General features: G+C 40.6%; 1 protein-coding gene across 1 annotated transcript in view; it reads left to right on the top strand.

Annotated features, from left to right (window-relative positions):
- Positions 1-22,201, top strand: part of RASSF4 (Ras association domain family member 4) — a 289,543-nt gene that overhangs the window by 7,191 nt on the left and 260,151 nt on the right. The window contains exon 2 of the mRNA XM_063434595.1: positions 17,620-17,721. The gene's annotated coding sequence lies outside the window, so the exon portion shown is untranslated. The remainder of the gene's footprint in view (positions 1-17,619; positions 17,722-22,201) is intronic.

Genomic DNA, 22,201 nt, shown 5'->3' with positions numbered 1-22,201 from the left:
CACATGGAGGATCTAGAGGGCGTGAATGTGACACATGGATGGGCTAAGAGGGGGAGATGTATGGGCGGGGCCCCAGGGCAATTTTTGCACCGGAAACCCATAGATTCTAGTTACGCCTCTATGTTCAATATGCTAAAGTTAAAGGGGCATGATAAGTACCATAACCTCTACACCTGAACAGTCTGCTGTAGTGGTTATGGTGCCAGGATTTTTGTGGGACCATACGATAGTAAGAAGTCAAAGAAATTTGCATTTTAAATATGCAGTCGTGTCAGTCAACGCTCCTAGTCATTGAATAACCAAAGTTGGACAAAACTAATATCACAAAAGCAGAATGGGAACTTCTGGCTCCTGTTATTTGATTCAGGATACAGCACACAACTGGTATAGTCAAACATTTATACTCTTCTAGTAAGTGTACCTGACTCCTGTGGATGGCCAGTTTGCACATAGTCCGATACGGAGGGGACTTTGCCGCTCCAACCTGGGCCCTGCCTGCTGCAAAGTGCTGTAAGTAAAGTACAGCTGAAGTTCCAGCAGCACAGTGCCGGAATGTCAGTGGGAAACATGAGCACAACCCTGAGTCTCCGACCAGCTCTAGCTTAGCCTCTCCTCTCCCCTCTCGACACCTAGGATTGTTTTGAATTTTGGCCAACCTCCCAGCCTGCACTGGTGGAGCTGCATATTGGGGGGAAAAAACTGCTCTTAGAATATGACAGGGGTGTCAAAATACCGCTCCATGTCAATGTGCCGCCTGGAGCCATGGTCCTACCAGCACCTATGGACGGGCCAGCAATGGCTGCTACTATCTTGTATATCATATACTTTAAAAACTGTATGTGCACTTTGTTCTTATGTTTACCCTTCACTTTCAACACTTAAATGAAGGACTTCCCTTGCAGGCATTGTTTTCTGTTAGGCTGAATTCAAGCAGGAGGTACCATTTTAGACTTGTTTGACTTCTTTCTGGGGTTTCCTGTGCACCACTCCCCATTTCCACTACGCTCAAGAGAGAGCTTGATGTGCCTGCTTAGGAACTTCCCCTAGCTCTCGACAGCTGATCATTCTCAGCCAGTCAGCAAAGCCCTGCACTGCCGAACTTAGCTGAGATGTAAAGCTTCCAGTATTCTGTCAGGTGTAACCATGCCATGGAACAGCGTCCAGCAGACGCTAGGTGGCAAGTCAAACCATTGGCATTCCTTGTACAATAACCATGCTGTAGTGGCTCTGGTGTTTGAAATATGTAGTGAATGGGCATTGGGGTTGTTTTGCAATGTAAGAACACGAGAGACAAAAACTATTTTCTTTTAATTTCCTTTATTTATAGTTAAGAAAAAAAAACATTTTTAATACAAAAGGAAAAAATCTTCATTAACAGTTTTATTCATTAAATTCTAATTTGTAGCAAATTAAAGAATGTTGGCAAAACATAACTAGTCACACTTTATCAATTTTTGCCTGAAGGGTGATTCATTAAAGTATGGAAACCAGGTTATATGACCTATCTGTGATAAAAGAGCTGCTTACAAACAAATATTGAAATATATATATATATATATATATATATATATATCTTGGCACTCACCCTCTTTGGTGTTTTAATCGCTAAATCTTGCCTATGTGCTCTCTTAGCGGAAAAATATAAACCAAGTGAAGGTAAGTGCACTCAAAAGGTCTCTGTTCCTTCAAACTTTTTTATTTCGACCCATACAAGGGTCTTTTTCACCCATACAAAAGGCCTTTTGAGTGCACCTTACCTTCACTATATATACACTATATATACACATGCACACCTGAAAGGAAGGGTAACCCTCAAAACCCTTCAAAGGACTGGGAAAACAGGAAACAACAATTACAGGGTGCGCCAAGAACAAAGTAAATAAATAAAATGTATAATGGGAAAAAAAATACCAGGGAAACAGGCAAATTAAAGTCTCTAATTCACAGGTATATTCTTCAGAAATTCTCAGGATGTCTTGGGTCAAGTTCTCATCAGCATATATGAAAGAAAAAAACACACAGAGGGGACCAATGGTGCAGTAACTTAAATGAGTATGGCTACAGACAACACTGAGACTAAGAAATGCCAACTCACATTTATGTGAGCTATAACCAGCTCGGGTTAAAACGGCATACAGTGGTATTTAAACTCCCCACATGTAGGATATTCCTCTCACAAGATTTTCAGTGCAGGTTATATGAAATAAAAACACAAGAGAAGGCCCATAGTGCTCTCTATATAAAACAAAAAAGTACTGGATAAAATAAGAGATGTACTTACAATTTACAGAGCAGACAAACCGCTCTGTGTAAAGCGCCTGGGTGGTACGATCCCCACCATGGATTCTTTGGATAGTATAAAAGATGTTTAGGATATGCCAGGTAAAAAAATAAGGATAAATATAAAAGTATTTAAAATAGTCTGAAAAAATACTTTTATTTAGATTAAAACACAACGCATTTCGCCACAAAAGGCTTCTTAAAGTGTGTGTGTGTATATATATATATATATATATATATATATATATATATATATATATATAAATAATTAAGCTGCTACAACACTTGGGTTGGTTCTTTCCTTACACCACAGCTGAAATGTACAAAAAAAGATCTTATACTGTGTGACCTGATAACCAGGCGCCAACCCCCGTAGATCAGTGGAATGCTTGCTGGTAAGTATTTATTATCACTATGCAATCACTCACCATGTATATGCACTGGGTGTACAGGTACAATTGGCTCAGTCACCCAGTCAGGGAAACTTTCCCTTGCCGTGGGCTTTGGCCTCTTCTCTGTCTTCAAGACGGTGATATTAAAGGAGCACTATAGTGCCAGAAAAACAAATCCGTTTTCCTGGCACTATAGGGTTATTAGGTCTCCCCTTCCTCATGGCCCCCCTCCTGCTGGGCAGAAGGGGTCAAAACCTCTCCAGCCACTTACCTTAATCCAGTGCCGGGCTCCTTCGGCACTGTGTCCTCTCCTCCCCCTGCCGACGTTAGCTCCCGAGTGGAGCCGCGCGCGCATTCAAACCGCCCATAGGAAAGCATTACTCGATTTTTCTCACTGAGAATCGCGGAAGCGGCCTCTAGTGGCGGTCAGGGAGACAGGATTAACTCTGCAGTGTAAACATAGCAGTTTTTCTGAAACTGCTATGTTTTCAGCTGCAGGGTTAAAACTAGGGGGGCCTGGCACTCAGACCACTTCATTGAGCTGAAGTGGTCTGGGGGACTATAGTGGTCATTTAACCCCTTAAGGACACATGACATGTGTGACATGTCATGATTCCCTTTTATTCCAGAAGTTTGGTCCTTAAGGGGTTAAGTTAGACCTTATACAGCCAGAATATGCAATAGTAGCACTCTTTTGTTAAATGCATCATTGCATTATGTACACTTTTTTGTAAAATGCATCATTGCATTATCAGCACTCTCTTGTAAAATGCATCATTGCATGCATAAACTTACCTAAATGCTCAACACACAAACCTCCTAAATATGACCTATTTTTTAGAAAGAAGCCTAATGTAATTCTATATGCAATGGGCCGCTTTCATCCCCTGAGGCAGAGAGTTAGGTCAGAGCCTTGTTCACTAAAGGGGGTACCCAGGCTGGAGACTCAGAGATGTGCTGTTGCAGGGTCTTCAAGGATAAGAGGCTGAACCCTGGGCCTTTATATATGCAGTGGACTGCTTTTATCCCCTAAGGGAAAGAGTTAGGTCAGATTCCCAGTCACTAAAGGGGTACTCAGGCTAGCGACTCATAATGATGTGCTGGGTTTCCAGGGCTTAGAGGCTGAACCCTGGCTGGGCCTCATGTATACAATGGACTGCTTTCATCCCCTGAGGGAGTCAACGTTTCAGCTCCTCAGTGGAGCCTTCATCAGGACACATAAATCCTGTCCTGATGAAGGCTCCACTGGGGAGCTGAAACGTTGACTGGGTTATGGAATAAAGAAGATTTATTAGATTAAAATCCTTGGAGTGCCGGTATTTCTTACTTTTTATATCTATGCGACCAGAGCACCAGGTATTTTTTCATTTATATAAGTTGGAGTGCAAGAGCTATCAGTGTGTGTGTATATGTGTGTGTGTATATATATATATATATATATATATATATATATATAGATATAGATATAGATATAGATATAGAGAGAGAGAGATAGATAGATAGATTTTTAAATTTGAAAACATTGTTTAAGCTAGTCGTTTATTTTAAGAGATACAAAATTTGGTGTTTAGTGACTAACCCGGTCATATTGTAATTTGCTACAATTCAAAATTTAGTGAATTAGTGATCCAGAGGAAGGCGAAAAAACTTGGACATACCATGAGTAATATGTCCAAGTAAAAAATTCCTTCCTGACCCCACATTAAGGCGATCGGTTACAAGTCTGTCCCTGGATATCAATTACATTTATTGTATGTGAATCTTGCTCCTTTACCCCATACATTACCATCCTCTTCAGATCCTGTCTAGGTCCATTCAGCAGATTATCCATAAGGTTTTGGTTTGTTCTGATGAGTTCCTGTTTATCATGTAGTCCCAGCTCAACACTGACTGGCTTCAGATTGTTCCAGCCCTTGTTACATACTCCCAGTTTATTATGATGTAAGGTGCATGATGACATCACTGTTTAGTTGTAACCTTATAGGGTAAATAAGCACATCACATGTCTTGGGCCTTTTATTTATCCTTAGTGGATGTCTACTGCTTCAGATTGTATATAAAAATAAGTTTGAATAATATTTGTTTTATTGTTTTGGTTTTTTCATGTTATGATTTTATTTTTACAGTGACAATTTAATTAAAATTACATTGTTTTATATGTTTTGGGATAGGAACACTGCTACACGTCTTCAAAGACAAATAGCTTTAACTATCCAAAAATAAACCAAAGATAGTATACAAAGATAAAGCTTATAGCAGCAGTAGCTTAGTATCCAACAGCTCAAAATACATAGTAAAAACAAAAAAGAATGTTACCTGCTCTCTGGCCCAAATTGCTATATACATTTAAACAAAATGAAGGCTCTTTAGTATTATTCCAATGGCCATTTGAATATAAGCTCCCCCTACCACGTCAAGGCAAGCACCAAAAGGTGAGTCCTACACTAGCAATTAAGATTTGCTGATATCCGCCAAGAATCTCCAATGAGACAGGAAGGGGTATTTTATAAACCCTTTCACATTTAACCCTTTATAGGGCTTCTACACATACAAAAAACTTTGCTTCACTGTAAAGTAATAAGCGTACAGCCTGTATAACAGTGTAAATTTGCTGTGCCCTCAAAATAACTCCACACACAGTCATTAATATGTTTACCGTTGGCAACAAAAGTGAGTACACCCCTAAGAGGAAATGTCCAAATTGGGCCCAAATTAGCCATTTTCCCTCCCCGGTGTCATGTGTTACAAGGTCTTAGGTGTGAATGGGGAGCAGGTGTGTTAAATTTGGTGTTATCGCTCTCACACTCTCTCATACTGGTCACTGGAAGTTCAACATGGCACCTGATAGCAAAGAACTCTTTGAGGATATAAAAAAAAAAAAAAAAAGAATTGTTGCTCTACATAAAAATGGCCTAGGCTATAAGAAGATTGCCAAGACCCTGAAACTGAGCTACAGCACGGTGGGCCAGACCGTACAGTTGTTTCACAGGACAGGTTCCACTGAGAACAGGCCTCGCAATGGTCGACCAAAGAAGTTGAGTGCATGCCACTTAGGGGTGTACTCACTTTTGTTGCCAACGGTTTAGACATTAATGTGTTGAGGTTTTTTGAGGGGACAGCAAATTTCCATTGTTATGCAGGCTGTACACTTACTACTTTACATTGTAGCAGAGTGTCATTTCTTCAGTGTTGTCACATGAAAAGATATAATAAAATATTTACAAAAATGTGAAGGGTGTATGTATGCTATGTGTTGACTATGATTGTGTGAATTTGTGGAGAGTCACATGCAGATAGAAAGATGCCCACACTCAGTGTATGTAGTGAGAACAGAGTGTGTATAGTGAATGCAGAGTGTGTATGCTGAAGGGAGCGTGTATGTACTGAATGCAGAGTGAGTATAGTGAATGTAGTGAGTGCAGAGTGTGAGAGTGTGTGCTTGTAAGGATGGAGTGTGTAAAATAGGAGGAAAAAGCATTTTTTTTTTTTTTTTACATTTATTTGTGTATATTTTTATTGCATTCCCTGGTGGTCCGGTGGCATGGTGGAGGGAGCCAGCCGAGAGGTCCCAGCAGCACACTCTGTCTTCCCTTTCCAGCTCCTCTTTGACTAACTGTCGCAAGACTGGACTGCGTGCTGTGCCGAGCGAACCCGTGTCAGCACTCTGATGGCCGCAGTGCTCAGGAAAATTAAACAGAATCTGCAAAAGGGAAGACAGTGTGCTACTGAGCCCCCCTTTTCAATGTACAGGTAGCAGAGGGCCCACATGCAAATATATATATATATTCCAAATAGATGGCTGCACTCACGGTTTTGTAAAAGTCCAAAGTTTATTGAAGAGTAATTAAAATATCTGCGATCAACGTTTCAGTCCTGCTTGGAGGACTTTCATCAGGATCATAAAAATATCTCTATATATGTCACATAAGGAATGTGGGGCTCGGACTTCCAGAGTAATCTGGGCCCATGACAACGGCTGATGACGGCCTTGCCCACACTTATACACATACTATCAAAGACCGTCACATGCATATGGTAACACGTACTGGCATTAACACATACAAACAGTTACAGGTAGCCACACACACACAGTTACAGGCAGGAAGTCAAATACACAAGTCACACACAGAAATAAGCAGTCATAGTCACGGACAGACAGCCAAACACACAGTTACTTAACTGAAATTGTAGAAATGGTCTGGATACTCAAGAATGACTAAATGTCAGTTTAAATGATGATCAGATCATATGACAAACCGGTACAGGCAGAAGGTCAAAAAAATACACACAGGTCCAGGCAGACAGTCCGTCACAAACACACACATGGTTACAGGCAGTCACACAGATGCAGACAGTCACACACACACACACACAGTTACAGGCAGTCACACAGACACATGAAGGCAGACAGTCTCACACAGACACAGGCAGGCAGTCAAACACACACCGTTACAGGCAGACAGTGCTGTAGCTTTCTCTCTGTGGACAGCCCCTTATTACTGAATGATCATCCCATCCACCTCCCTTACTTGCAGCCAGCCCATACAAAGAGGTCACATGTGCTTATGACTTGATGTCATATAGCCCTGTCCACTTTCCACTGATTAGCGCTGCAGGTCCGAGCTTTAGAAGCTACACCACTCCACTGCTTGCCCACACCAGGAGAGTAGACAAGCGAGTATACTCTGTAAGTGCATCGTTTCAAGCAGAAACAAAGCATATACAGATTCCTCCCTCCATGATCACTTCTAAAAGCAGAAGTGGTTATGGAGGCTGGAGTATCTCTGTAAATCACTCACCCTGCAGTTATCTATTTTTACAGTGCATTCGGGTATGTACTATAGTTTTTGCTTTCTGATAAATCTCACGTTATTGTCTGTTTTACAGTTCTCTTCAATCTTGTCTTGTAGGGTGTAAGAACAGATTTCAATAAGGTATATATTTTGACCGGCTGATGTTTTTGCATGGGTAGCGTGCTGAGGTTGCCATCAGCTGATCGTTCTCAGCCTGCACTGCAGGCCTTGGCATAGAAGGCCTAACAGAAGTTCCTGCTTAGGAACTTCTGGCTTTCCGGCATTAGTAGTACGGTGACCAGCAGGCCCCAGGTAAGAAGTCAAACTGTTTAAAAACCTTTTGACTTCTTTCTCTCATGGCAGCCGTAGTAGTTATGACGTTTGAAGGGTTCGTTTCAAGGACTGGTTTGAGAAAGTGGAGAAGTCGTTTCATACCGGCCTAGACCAGGTTTCATATCACTGGCTAAATAAAAAAATTAGCCCATTAGTTTAATTTTGAATTTAATTCAAGCACCTAAATCTACTTACGTTGACTTATCTAGTGCTAGAGCAGGAATTACATGTGTTTATTTTGTTCAATAATATATACTACCCCTATCATGTTATAGGGCAGGGGAAGGCTGTACATATTCTTGCACTGTATGTGCTCACAAATTGTACAACTACTAAGTAACTTGTGTGGGATGGCTATACAGTGATAACATGCATATGTGCACAGTATAGTACATACCCAAAGCAACGTGCATGGGATCATATTGTTTCTATAAACTAGCCTTTACAGTAGCTACATATGTGGTCAGTGAGGCGTAGCTTTATTCATGAAAAACGAATTACTTTACACATCAATCTAATAGGAAATGCACCACCGCTTCTATGAGTATGGTAAATAATTTGGTTCATGTCTTTTCAAAATTAAAACTTTTCCCAACTTCTTGACCCAATGTACCAACAGTGTTATATGGGATATGAACAGCACTCTCAGTAAAAACACATGGCCAGGATTAGCTGAGAAATTCCAGCCACCTTGTTCTTTATAAATGCTGCTAACGTGGGACATTCAGAAATGAGTATCTATTTTATTACTTTGTTGCATATTTTGTTAATGCAGCTTATTAAAACAAAATATGTAATGCAATGTTCATAAAAGTAAGTTTATTACTTACTGCCTGTCGTTTCCCTTTAAGTTAAATTGATACATTAGAGCAGTTAGCAATGTATATAAAAAAAAGTGGTGGGGGCAGTGGCCTGACTGCCATGGTACCATCTTCAATCACATGTACCATACTTTAAAAGATTGTATCTCCTGCTCTGTAAATTAACCTTTAATTACATACATAAGGCTCCTGAAGGGTCTAACAAGAGCAAGAGATAAGACATTCTACATTATTCAGAATTTGCAATAAAATTTGCAATAAACATTAGATGACTCTATACAGGAAGTGTTTAGGAAGACTGTGTTAGTCACATGCAGGGAGGTGTGGCTTGGGCTGGATGAACAAAGTGATTTAACTACTAAATGGCAGAGAATTGAGCTTTAAGACTGCAGGGGCATGATATATATATCCAAACTGCTTCAATAAGTTAAAGTAATTATCTTGGCTATATGTCCCTTGAAGGTGCTCTTGTGTGGAATTGCAGTTAAACAGATTTTGACCTAGCCTTGCAGGTGCGCTCTGTGAACCGGAGGTGCGGACCCTGACCTCTCTGGGAGTAGGGGAGTCCATGTACTTTGTGTACCGGTGTTTGTTAAAGCCTGGAGTTGTGGAGTTCAGAGGTTCTATCATACCAGATCTAACCAACTTGTGTATTGTATCTGCAGTTTAGGTATTGGTTGACTTTGAGCCCTAGCCATCTTGTTAGAGCTACTATTAAAGTTTTTGCATTTCTTTTTGCATTTCTGTGCCCAAGAACTGCATTTGCTTGTTCTCTTGTGCATTAATGTTAAGTGACGTCTATGCACTTTATTGTGTTTGGCTGTGTCTGATTGCTACCTCAATCAAGAACTGTCAAACCCCCAGCCATCCCCAGTGAGGGCTGCAGGCAATTGGCTCTGTCTACGGAGAATCCCATGTTCTCCCGGGACCCTCTATGGACCTCTAAGCTATATTCTTGCACATGCGCAAGAGTACAGCAGTGACGTCATCTCCAGGAGTAGAGGAGGACAGGCCGGAAGTGGTACTGTCACCTTTCCCTGCTCTTCCGGCTACCAGACCACCAGCGATGTCATTTTCTGGGGGTTTTGAAAATAGTCCCCAGACGGTGATAGTACCACTACCATTGTAACACTGCCCTCCCCCCCAAAAAATACATGTGAAAGTCATGGATCAGGCGCTCACAGAGACTCGGCAGTTTACAGGACACTGGAGGATGATTTGCATGAATTGCAGCTGTGTTTTCATGGATTCTCAGGGTTTATTACCTAAACACAGAATAGACATAATTTGAAAACCAAATTGTAAAATCTAGACTAAAATAATCCATCTGTTACTATAGCTAAATGAACAATTTTTCTAAATAAACTATTTCAGTCTAAGTTTTGCTGTTTGGTTTTCACTTATTATTATTATTATTATTATTATTATTGCCATTTTTATAGTGCCAACAGAGAGGGGGAATTTAACTATAAATATATATAGGACATTTACAAGAAAAGGAACAATAGGTTGAAGAGGACCCTGCTCAGATGAGCTTACAGTCTATATGAGGTGAGATATAAAAAACTTTGGACAGGAAATAGCAATCAAATAAGGTGGAGTGAAGCAGAGCTGGAGGAGAGAGTAGAGTGCTGCCACATAGGAGAGCGCAAGAGACAGGTATGTGAGGTAGAGGTTACTCTGGGATGCCATAAGCTTTCCTAAAGAGATGGGTTTTAAGGCACTTCTTAAAAGATGCAAGACTAGGGGAGAGACTGATGGTGGTAGGCAGGCTATTCCATAGGAAGGGAGACGCCCGCGAGAAGTCCTGCAAGCGTTAGTTAGCCATACGGGTGCGAGCAACGGACAGGAGAAGGTCACGGGAAGTATGGGTTAACACTTTGAATTGACTTATATAGGATACAGGAAGCCAATGTAAGGGCTGACAGATGGGTGAGGTGTGAGAGGACCGACTAGAGAGGAAAATCAGTCAGGCGGGAGCATTCATTACAGACTGGAGTGGGGCAATACGGCTTTTGGGAAGACCAATTAGAAGAGGGTTACAATAATCCATGCGGGAAATTACTAGAGCATTGCGTAAGAAAGAGGCAGATGTGGGCTATGTTTTTAAGATGGAATCTGCAGGATCTTTCAACATACTGAATGTTAGGCTCAAAAGTGAGGCCAGAATTAAGTATGACGCCAAGACAGCGCGTTTGCAAGGATGGACTTATGTGGGTACCACTAACTAACTTGAAGGGAGAGCGAAAGAGGAGAATCAGTATTAGGAGGAGAAAAGACAAGGAGGTCATTTTTAGAGAGATTGAGTTTCAGAAAGCAGGAGGACATCCAGTCAGAGATGGAAGAAGGCAAGCAATGACACATGCAGGACGGCAGGGGAGAGGTCTGGGGAGGAGAGATATATCTGGGTGTCATCAGCATACAGGTGGTAGTGGAATCCAAAAGAGGTAATAAGCTTGCCAAGAGTGGCAGTATAAAGAGAAAATAGAAGAGGACCAAGGACAGAGCCTTGGGGGACTCCAACAGAGACAGGACGAGGGGAGGAGGTATCATTAGAAAAGGAGCGTTGGGAGAGATAGGAGGAAAACCAAGAGAGGTTAGAGTCACAGAGACTGATTGAAGAGTTTGAAGAAGGAGAGCATGATCAACGATGTCAAAGAGAGATCAAAAAGAATTAGTATGGAGTAGTGGCCTTTGGATTTAGCTGCGATTAGGTTGTTAGTAACTTTGATAAGAGCAGTCTCAGTAGAGTGGAGAGAGCGGAAACCAGACTGAAGAGGGTCAAAGAGAGAGTTGGAAGTGACACATAAGGGTAAAGACAAGTCCTTCCGGGAGGTTGAGCAGGTTTGTGGGACGATAGTTAGAGGGGGAGGATGGGTCAAGAGATGTTATTTTTTTTTTTTTTTTTAAAGGATAGGTACTACAGTGGCATTTTTAAGGTCAGCAGGGACAACACCAGAAGAGAGAGAGAGCAGTTAAAGATGTGTGTCAAGGAACTAAACAATAAGGAAGGGAGAAAAGAGAAGGGACAGAGGGGTGACCTTAGGATAGGTTGGGCTCGGGGAGCTATCCACCAGTCACTTTACTAAGAGTGACCTGTCACTGCACTAAGAGTGACCTCTTTACTTACCATACCAATTAGAGCTTTCTATCGGCATCGGCTCGGCCGTTACTCAGCAGCACTTGAAGCAGTCTACAAAGTCTAGGCATTTCCAGCACACGTCTTTCATTGTAGCAGTATTGGTGGCAAATGTTCTATTTGTATTTCCATAGGAGATTGTAGGCTTTTGGCTAAGGGGTGCCCTCGAAGGCACAAGTACTTAGGGACCACAAGCATAGGAGGATTCCTAGTGTTTTTGTAGTTAAGCCCCTCTCTACACATAGCTTGTTGGTTATTTAGCCAGTTACTGCAGAATATACCAGGCAACATTTTACAGTCTGCACCTCCTAGTTACTATACTGCAGATACTCCCACCTGCACATACCATAACACTAGGATTTCCAGTGTTTTGGTAGTTAACCTCTCTCTACCCATAGCTTGTGGGTTATTAAGCCAGTTCCTGCAGAATATACCAGGCAACATCTTGCAGTTTGTACCTCCTAGTTACTATACTGCAGGTACTCCCGCCTGCACATACCATAACACTATGATTTCCAGTGTTTTTGTAGTTAACCCCTTTCTACCCATAGCCTGTTGGTCATTAAGCCAGTCCCTGCAGAATCTACCAGGCAACATCTTGCAGTTTGCACCTCCTAGTCACCATACTGCAGATACTCCCGCCAGCACATACCTCTAGATGCTATTTCTCATGGTCTTTAACCCCATAAGGACCAAACTTCTGGAATAAAAGGGAATCATTACATGTCACACATTTGTCATCATTTCTGAGATGCTCTTTTCTGCAGTATACTGGCACTCTCAAGCTTGTTTTGGAGTCCAGACACTGCAGTTTTGGTAAACATTGTTATCAGCTTTGTTAACCGCTTCAGTGCAGCTCACTGGGACTTGGCTATTTTTCCTTGAGCCCGGGTACTGGTATATCGATACATTATTGACACTACTAATTTGTAGCTGTTGTTCCCACAGTGGCATTTCACTCTGTTAACAGGCAGTGTAACTGTATCACTTGAGGATTTCTTACAACAGTTATTTGAACTAAAATTTGTTTGTATACCCCCCTTTTAACTATTTACATTAAAAGTGAAGTTTTAATTCTTTCCTCTTTTGTGATCTCCCCAGGGCAAACCTATCCGAAGGTCAACCCTCTATAACGAGGCAACTACCACTCTGCAGGACACTCTATCATTTACCCTGTCCCTTCTCCTGTCTCCCTTCCTTATTGTTTAGTTTTATAGAGCATTTCATTGCACTAGGGGTTAACCCCCCTCAGGAGTAAGATTATTGTACTATCTTCCTTCCCCTTGTTTTTTGTGTGTCAAGGAAGGCACAAGACATGGGGAGAGAGATTTGATAAGGTGAGATGGGACAGGATCGAGCTGGCAAGTGGTGGGGCGAGAGGAAAGGAGAAGCGCAGCCACCTCTAGTTCAGTAGTTGGGGAGAAAGTCTGAAGGGTAGGAAAGGCATGATCTACACGTGGTTGAGAAAGAGAACGGCAAGGTGGGGAGAACTCTTTCCCTAGCTGTTCAATCTTGTCTGTAAAGTAGCATGCAAAGCTATAGATACATTGCAGGAAAAATAAGGTGCGCTATGACTTTAAATAACTTAATAGTGTACAATACAATAATAATTCTTAATATTATTGTTAAAAGTGCATGTGCAATGTGCAACACGTGAAGAAAATGGGGTAGCAAATCCACACTCACAATTTTAACGCCACTGGCGTGGATCACCCCTCAGGGCTATGCAAATATGTAAAACAAACAAAAAAAGACAGAGATCATAGGGTAATATGTCTTTAAAACTAAAAGTATATGTAAGGGGAAATATTCTAAGTGTGAATATTTCCCCTTACATATACTTTTAGTTTTAAAGACATATTACCCTATGATCTCTGTCTTTTTTTGTTTGTTTTACATATTTGCATAGCCCTGAGGGGTGATCCACGCCAGTGGCGTTAAAATTGTGAGTGTGGATTTGCTACCCCATTTTCTTCACGTGTTGCACATTGCACATGCACTTTTAACAATAATATTAAGAATTATTATTGTATTGTACACTATTAAGTTATTTAAAGTCATAGCGCACCTTATTTTTCCTGCAATGTATGTATAGTGGTGTTTTTTTGAGCTATTTTACACTTTAAGGTGCAGCTTTTTTAATATTGCTTCACTTGGAATAAGTAAATATTTGTATTCACTATCACTAAATACATAGCGCCTACTGTTTGCCTGTAGATATTTATTTTATGCAAAGCTATAGGCTGTAAGGTTAGTTTGGGGAAGGGGGCCCAGGGAGCATTAGTGAGCTAAAAAGCGAGGTACCAATTGAGGATAAGACAGTCTCATAGTCAGGGTAAGCCAAGGTCGAGGGCAGGCAGAGCAGGTTTAGGAACGGTATAACAGGCAGATAGGATGGGGGCTGGATTCACAGGAGTGTATATACCGAAGAGCACAGTATAGAGGTAGTGGTTAGCTGGGTTTACATAGAGGAGAGGTATCCACCTCTCACATATAATTTGGTTAAACAGTGATTAGCCCTTTAAAATGTTTCAGTTTACACATGGATTCGGCTGTAGCTTCCCGCGGGTTGCGGCATGGCGTGGAGAGCCACGATGCCGCGTCCAGAAGTCAGACCCCCAGGTAAGCATGGCCATGACAGTGGAGCAGTAGTCATTTCCCAAGTGAGAGGGCCATTGACCACCCACTCACCCCTTCCACCCTGGCAAGAACAAAGCATGATAAAAAAGCCAAGCTGTGACTATCGCTTACTTGGATAATTGTGATAGTTGGAGAATTCTCGAAGATCAGCTGTTTTAACCAAGATTTTGTCATTTGGATCTTAATTTGCTGCAATTCAGACTATGGTGAATAAACTCTAAAGTTACCATCAACAGCTTAGTTCTTCAGCATATTGTAAAACATGGTGTTGGTAACCTAGAGCCATCTTCCCAAATGTATTCCTCAAAGGAACACTCTGAGTAGCATAACCACAACAATGCTCTGTATGGTTTATGGTGCCAGGAATGTCCTTCCATGCCTACATCGTCCCCTAATGAAAGCATCCATGCTTGACTTCTTATCTGTGGTCCACCAGGTGCTGCTTCCCTCCTCTCAGAAAGCTGGAATCTCTCTGCCTAGTGGTGCATTGCTTAATTTATTGGTGATAAGCGATCATCTGAGAACAGGAGCTCTTAAGCAGGAGCTTCTGGCTCTCTGGTAGATGTTATAGAGACGGGGGGCATTGATTGGTGCACCCCTAATAAAAAGTCAAATTGGTTCAAAATAATTGCTCCCGGCAACAACAAAAATTGCAAATTGCTATAATGATTATAGCATTTGCAGAATTCCTTTAAGACTTGTCTATGTAGAAAATACCACAAAAGAAATAAAGATACTGCACACAAAAGGATTTAGATATGCAAAAATAGAAAGGTTAAGATCACTCCAAATAAACATTATTTTTTTTATGTACAAACTCCCAAGAATTTTATTCCATACAAGAAACTTTTATGTACTTAACAAAACAACCAACCAAAAAATTGTACACTATAAATTTACCTTGTACAAAGTATATACCTTGTAACTAATATTAGAAAGATTTAAAAATATATAAAACGGGGGGAAAAAAACTGTATACAATAGGCATTATATAGGGTTCTAGTAAAAAGCTAAATAATAAAAATAGAAAAAAATGAATCTAAAAATAAACAAATAAGCATAAAAATAGAATATAAAACAAAAATAAAAAAATATATAGAGGAAAATAAAAAAATAGAAAATAAAAAAGGAGATAATCACCTATGTCTGGACAATCCGCCTGGTATATGTATGTGTAAATACATTAAAAAAAAAAAAAAAATTGCAAAGGAAGAAAAAACCTGAAAGACACAAAAAAGAAGGTATAGAAATTATATAGAGTAACTGGGCATTTCTTGGAAAGCATGGCAGGTGAAGGGTTTTATCCCATGCCAATGATATCCATTATAAGCTATGCATCATCTTTTAATAGTACTCGTTTAATACATAAGGGTATAGTGTCCCTAATTCTTAGATTCATCGAGTCTGATTTTGCTTAAGGAGACTCTTGGCAGTGAAGCATTGTTCCATATCCACTTCCTCTGAGACTATCTTCTTGGTCTTGATAAATTGGCTATATGGCAAGCCTTTCTTTAAATGGGGAGGTGAAAAGATTTGACGTGTAATGTTATTCATATCTGTGGCTTTTCTGTACACTATGTAGTAGTAAAATTCATCTCACCCTTATTAATTCTCAGAGACAGCAAGGGAATCGAGTGCATCTCAATATCCATAGTGCACCGAATATTGGGCTCAATGGATTTGAAAGGACACTATAGTCACGAAAACAACTTTAGCTTAATGAAGCGGTTTTTGTGTATAGATAATGCCTCTGAAGTTTCACTGCTCAATTCACTGCTTTTTAGGAGTTAAATCACTTGTTTTTTTCTGTTTATGCAGACCTAGCCACACCTCCACTGGTTGTGACTGACACAGCCTGCATGAAAACAAAATGGTTTAATTAATCAGAAATCCCCTGCTCTGTAAATTTAGTTTTAATCACATACAGGAGTCTCCATGAGTTGGGGTAAATTATTTTTTTCCAATCCGAGGGGCGACCGTCGTCAACCCACCAGGGCTATAATATACAAATACAGGAAGCTGTTCTCTAGCGTAAACCTGGGGGGTGCAGAATAAGCCGTACCCTCATTTATGTTATAAAAAAAAGCTTGGAACTGCTTGAATAAAGAATAAAAAAAAAGAAAAGGCGTCTACTGAAGGGTCTAGCAAGCTACTTAAAGAGCAGTGGATAAAAATGTTTAAATTAATCAGAATTTTCAAAAAAGAAAATGTAAACATTAGATGACTCTTTACATGAAGTGCTTAGGAAGTCAAATGCAGGGAGGTGTGCTTAGGGCTGTATAAACAAAGTAATTTAACTCCTAAATGGCAGTAAAATGAGCGGTGAGACTGCAGGGGCATGATCTATACACCAAAACTGTTTCATTAAGCTAAAGTTGTTCTGGAGACTCTAGTGTCCCTTTCAGTTTAGACCAAAGGACTGCAAAGGGGCTCATTTCAGATGATATCGTCAATATATCTCTTCCGAAGTAGACAATGCTTAAACAACAAAATTTAAAATGAAACGTCCCTACGTTTTTTGTTTTCTGGAGATAATTTGACAAATGGCACTTTGTTCATATTCAGACATAAGACACAATCACTCAATGGGGATATGTTGTTGGTCAGAGCAGCTGGAGTAAAATGCCCATTTGCGTTGAGCACATACTTTTTCCTCTGATTCTGCATGATGCAACTTGTCACAGCTGTTCAGCGAGAATAACAGTTCTTACTAAGAATGTTACAGTCTATGCGATCACTCTGCAGTAACAGAATACATGTTTTGTGAAAAAGTTGGCTCATGCAAATAAACAATTCCTTATGCCACTATAACTCTTTTTGTTCAGAATGAATAGAAATAGGTCTGGATTGTATGACCAGAACTAAGTTTAACTCATGTAGTTGAACAGTTATTCTCTCATTAAAGTAAAATGTTTTTCATTTACTTAGTCATACAATACGGTCCCTCATCTCTTATTGTACAGTTGTTTGGTTGTGGCTTTTAAATATTCATTGTTTTTAGAACACATATTTGGAATTGTGAAATGGTTTTATTGCTATGTCCTAATTTAGACACTGCTACCATAGATTATTAATTAAATCGAGTGGTAACACATTTTGAAGGAAGTATTGCTATAGAGATACTGCATCACATGGGCGGCCGGTGCCATGCAGAACTCCCTGGCACTTTATAGGTTAAGTTATGTGCGTTGGTCTTTAACCCACTACTTCCCTATTTGCAGTGAGAGAAGAACAGACAGATGCTGACAGGCAGAACCAACTAATGCAGTGTCAGTTCTGCCTTCACAAAGACAAACGGAGACACCTATTAACATTTGGATTAAGTGAGTACCATTTCCTGTATTTATCTTTCTATTTACAAGTACCTGCTCCTGATTTTAAGCAAGTGTAGAGCTATGAAGCGCATCTCTTTGAAAACTTGGATTATACGATCTCTAAATATGCACAATGATCAACATCTCATCTCCTGTTCTACCATTTGCAGGCTAGATTTAAAGGATATTTTCACTTAAGTACAGAATTGTCCGATATTTTATCTCCTCTTTTTAGAGTTGTCTTATCTTAGCGGCCATGTCTTTCTGGACACACATAACCTCTTTATGTGATTGTGCAGCTTATGAAAAGTGTTGTCAAGATGGTTTCTTTAGGTCATTCATTATACATACTAAGGGACAGCATGTCTCACAAAGTGTCCAGGAAAAGGTTGTAGATCTTACTACCCTTCACCACTCTGTGGTGTGTAGGAACTTCAGTTTTCCATTTTTCGGGCCTGCATTGAGGATGGGTTGTTGCTTTAGCACTTAAGAGACATGTTTTGGCCTCTTAAAATGTCACAGGCAAAGTTGCCAGATTGCCATGGTTTTCACGGATGCTTATGAGTTCTATTGGTCAGGGCTAGAACTCAGAATCTTTTGGAACCCATGGGAGCATGAGTTACTTAAGACATACCCACTTTAGTTTAGCTTATCCTTATTTAATCTCTCATAGGTGGTTTATTACATTTTTTTAAACTATAGACCTGTTATGACACAAAATATAGTGTTTTATGTACTGCTCCTTTAACCCCTTAAGGACACATGACATGTGTGACACGTCATAATTCCCTTTTATTCCAGAAGTTTGGTCCTTAAGGGGTTAAGACAACTGCTTAGATAAACTTTGTGTTTTAATAATACAATTACAACTGCTTGATATACTTGTATCATATGATATTGCTTTACAATTTGATGTATTACCCCCTTTTTAATTTATTATTTTTTTTAAATATATTTTTATGTTGTACTTTATATTTTTTTTTTTTTTTTTTTGTCAATCTTTCTTTTATTAGAGGCAAATAAGATGGGATACATAAGAGAAATTGGGGGAGACGTTCAAATGAATTACAGTATAGGGTCAGTACAGCAAGATTAAATGACATTTCCTGAATTGCGGTGCCTCAATTTTTTTAAAATTTTTGTCGTTAAAACCTTAGTTAGAGAATACAGGCTAAGGATCATAAGATCCGGTAGGTAACATGCTAACATATTAGAGGTCCTACAGTTGGTTTTACATGCGTAGACAAGAAGCTCACAGTTTAAAGTAACAGCGATGGAACATTTGGTTAAATGTTATAAGTATCGATCAGTTAAATAAAATGCAGGCTACGGATCAGAAGATCCGGTTGGGAACACGTTAAAATATTAAAGGTCAAACAGTTGGTTTCACATGAGTAGACAGGAGGCTAACAATTTAAATCAAAATAGGCAGAAAAGTAGAGAACTTACAGTGCCTGACACATCACTACTCAAAAAAGGTACATTAATGCTTATAATGTGATTTGCAGAACTTGTGGTAAACTTAATAACAATATGTAGGAATGACAAGCTTTACACCCAGGTTGTGGACTGAGGCTTGGGTTACAAAATAAAAATTTAGGCTGAAGGTACAGTAGTTTGCTAACTAAGTGACTGTTAAATATAACATGCTGTTTAGTCATTGCTAAAGTAAATGAGCATATTAGATTGCATAAAACTTCCTCGGCATGTAACTGAACTAATGATAACTGGGCTGTAACAGATTTATTTAGCAGGAGCTGCATAGGGTTAACTGAGATTAGAGACTGCAGGGGTCTCTCAAAACGACAAGAAAATGCTCGGTTATGCAAGCTGAGTTATCCTGCCGCCTGCAACGCTATGCAGTTCGAGTCCAGTTTAACCCACACCATCTCGGCAGAGAATGAGTGAGGGTCCCACAGTCCCCAGCAAGGCCCCAAACCTTGAAGCTTGGTCTGTAGCTGCATCTGTCTTTATCCTCTTCGGGAGTGGCATGCTCGTGTGGTGGGGTGGTGGTGTCCGTGCTGGCGCTGTGGTGCCCCTGCCCCTTCGGTGCCCACTCCCCGGGTGTCTGTAGGTGGATTTCGTCGCTGGTGGCGTCGCTGTCGGTCCCTGATATGCTGCTGAGGTCTCGGGACTGTCCTGCGTTTTCTTTTCTGCTGTCGTGGGTGCTTGTACCTGTTTCGGCGCGTTCCGATTCCCGCCTGTATGCTTGCCGATGCCCGCTTGAAATGCCTGCAGTGGGTTAGCAAAGTGGCGTCTGCGGGTCGCCGGGCGGATCCATATTTTTTACATATATTACATAGCTGAAAAGAGACCTGCGTCCATCAAATTCAGCCTTCCTCACATATGTTTTTTGCTGTTCGTTTTTATTATACATTTTGTAAAAAATTCAATGAAGGCATTTGACTAGGAAGTGCTACGGCAGTATGTGGAATTCATGTACTCCCCAAGTTAGATTCATTAGTTACATCTCGGATCACAATGTGAAGCTTTCTCATGAATTCCATATACTGCTGTTTGACAGAATGCAAAATTCATGAGCATCTCGGGGGACAAAACTAGTGACCTTACAGCCAGAGGTTTTGGTGATAGGCTATAAGGGTTATTCACTAAAGTGAGAATTCAAAGGGAATTTCACATTTAAGACCAAAGTGGTCAAACTGAAAGCATAGCTGACTTCGAGTATGTGTCCAGTTCGGCTACTTTAGACTTAAATTTGAAATTTACTTTGAATTCTCACTTTAGACGTGAATAACCCTGTGAGTCTTCAGCCCATTACTTCTATGTAAAATATTACTCAGTCACACAATGGAGTTTATTCACTAAACACTGTGTTGTAGTGAATTGAAAATAAAATTGCAAATTGTAGGCTAATATAGCAACGCTGTGACATTAGGCGAGTTGCATATTTTTATTTTTTTTCCATATCAACAATTCTTGACAAAATGTTTAATTTTGTTTTTCTACAGTTAGATCTTTAAAGCATAAACTCTGAAATGTTAAATGCAAGTTAGGAAAATGTATTCTAAACCTTTGCAGATTTAGCAGTTCATAGTTATGCCAGAGGGGGTCACTGACAGCCTGGATTTTCTATAGGTGTACAGCGAACATGTCAAACTCAAAGGCTAACACGAGCCAAATAAACAAGATTTAAGTTTATGTGGACTGCAAAAAAACACACCAAAACTTCAGTTTTCATAGAAACGTAGATTTTATTTTTTATTTTATTTTAGAAAAGTACAGTGTAAAAAAAAAAAAAGTTGCCTAACTGACACTGACGTCATCACGCTCATAGGGCTTCAAAGTAAATAAAAGAGAGCAAATTAGTCTTAAGGAATACGTGCCTTTGCATATAACCAATGTTTCAGTCCAACTACCTTGACATATTAAGAAATGTTTGGTAATGGGACTGAAATGGTGAATGTATGCTGTTGCACAGCTGTAAAAACAAATTATGTTATCTTGTTGATTTTTAAGTCCAATGAGTGTGTTCTTAAAGTTTGATGTTCTCAGCCTATCCAATGCTTTCCCATAGGAAAGCATTGGGTGTCCATTGTGCATGTGTGGCAAAACGATACGCGGCCAGTCAGCATCTCTATGGGGAGCGTTCAGCGCCTCCATGCAGACACAATCTAATACACTGCCCCCTCCCCCCATTCTAATACACTGCCCACAAATCCAATACATTGCCCCCAAATCAATACACTGCCCCCCTCCCTTCACTCTAATTAAATACACTGCCCCTTCCTCCCCCAATTTATCACACTGCACCCTCTCCCCCAATTTAACACACTGCTCCCTCCCACCACACTAATATACTGCAACCCCATCACCACTCTAATATACTGCCTCTTCCTACCAAAATTATTAAACTGACCTTCCCACAATTTAACACACTGCCCCCCCTCCCACCACTCTAATATACTGCCCCACGTCCTCGTCCAATTTAATACACTGGCCCCCTCCCTCCCCCAAACGAACACACTGCCCCTCCGTTCCTCAAATTAATATACTGCATTCCTTCCTCCCCCAATTTAATACACTGCCCCCTCCCTCAGATTAGTACACTGCACTGCCCCCACTCCCACAACTCTATTACACTGGCCCTCTACCTCTTCCAATTTAATACACTGGCCCCCTCCCTTCCCCAAATACACTGCCCCTGCCTACCTCAAATTAATACACTGCCCCCCTTCTCCCCCCCAATTTAATATACTGCCCCTCCCTTCCTCAAATGAATACGCTGCGCCCTCCCCCTCCCCCCCACTCTATTACACTGGCCCCCTCCCTCCTCCAATTTAATACACTGGCCCCCTCCTCCTCCCAGGAGGGAAGAGGGAGTGCCTGGCCTGCTCTGCAAACCAACAGCCACTCTGCCCTCTTGTGGCCGTGGGAGGGAAGGCAAGAATCAGACCAGAAATATCTTTCCTGTCTTGCGGCTGGTCGCAGCCACATCACAAAGCAGCCCCAGGTGCGCCGCAAATTTATT

Source organism: Pelobates fuscus, chromosome 10 (genome assembly GCF_036172605.1).
Source record: "Pelobates fuscus isolate aPelFus1 chromosome 10, aPelFus1.pri, whole genome shotgun sequence".
Classification (NCBI taxonomy): Eukaryota; Metazoa; Chordata; class Amphibia; order Anura; family Pelobatidae; genus Pelobates; species Pelobates fuscus.
The sequence above is the reverse complement of the archived record's forward strand: the minus strand, read 5'-3'. Positions and strand labels throughout refer to the sequence as shown.